Source organism: Arachis hypogaea, chromosome 19, assembly GCF_003086295.3.
Source record: "Arachis hypogaea cultivar Tifrunner chromosome 19, arahy.Tifrunner.gnm2.J5K5, whole genome shotgun sequence".
Lineage (NCBI taxonomy): Eukaryota > Viridiplantae > Streptophyta > Magnoliopsida > Fabales > Fabaceae > Arachis > Arachis hypogaea.
Genome location: NC_092054.1, coordinates 72647323 through 72648325, shown reverse-complemented (window position 1 = coordinate 72648325; position 1003 = coordinate 72647323). Strand labels below are relative to the sequence as shown.

Below are 1003 nucleotides of genomic sequence, written 5' to 3'. Positions count from 1 at the left end.
CTTAGCTGAATTCTTGCAAATCTGTGACACTGTCAAGACCAATGGGGTTGACCCTAAGGTCTACAAACTTATGCTCTTCCCTTTTGCTGTAAGAGACAGAGCTAGGACATGGTTGGACTCACAACCTAAAGAAAGCCTGAACTCTTGGAAAAAGCTAGTCAATGCCTTCTTGGCAAAATTCTTTCCACCTCAAAAATTGAGCAAGCTTAGAGTGGAAGTCCAAACCTTCAGACAGAAGGAAGGAGAATCCCTCTATGAAGCATGGGAAAGATACAAGCAATTGATCAGAGGGTGTCCTTCTGACATGCTTTCAAAATGGAGCATCATAGGTATATTCTATGATGGTCTGTCTGAACTATCCAAGATATCATTGGATAGCTCTGCTGGAGGATCTCTTCATCTAAAGAAAACACCTGCAGAAGCTCAGGAACTCATTGAAATGGTTGCAAATAACCAATTCATGTACACTTCTGAAAGGAATCCTGTGAATAATGGGACAAATCAGAAGAAAGGAGTTCTTGAAATTGATACTCTGAATGCCATACTAGCTCAGAACAAAATATTGACTCAACAAGTCAATATGATTTCTCAGAGTCTGTCTGGAATGCAAGCAGCAACAGGCAGTACCAAAGAAGCTTCATCTAAAGAAGAAGCTTATGATCTTGAGAACCCAGCAATGGAAGAGGTGAATTACATGGGAGAATCCTATGGAAACACCTATAATCCTTCATGGAGAAATCATCCAAATCTCTCATGGAAGGATCAACAGAGACCTCAACAAGGTTTCAACAACAGTAATGGTGGAAGAAATAGGTTTAGCAATGGCAAACCTTTTCCACCATTTTCTCAGCAACAGACAGAGAATTCTAAGCAAAGCCACTCTGACTTAGCAACCATTGTCTCTGATCTAATCAAAACCACTCAAAGTTTCATGACTGAAACAAGGTCCTCCATTTGAAATTTGGAGGCACAAGTGGGTCAGCTGAATAAGAAAATTACTGAA

The 1003-nt window shown here is 40.3% G+C and overlaps 1 non-coding gene across 1 annotated transcript; it reads right to left on the bottom strand.

The window, feature by feature from the left end:
* Positions 1 to 202: 202 nt before the first annotated feature.
* On the bottom strand, positions 203 to 310 carry LOC112780919 (small nucleolar RNA R71). Its single transcript, XR_003191725.1, has one exon. It is a non-coding gene; the product is annotated as a small nucleolar RNA R71 (small nucleolar RNA).
* Between the last annotated feature and the right edge of the window lie 693 nt (positions 311 to 1003).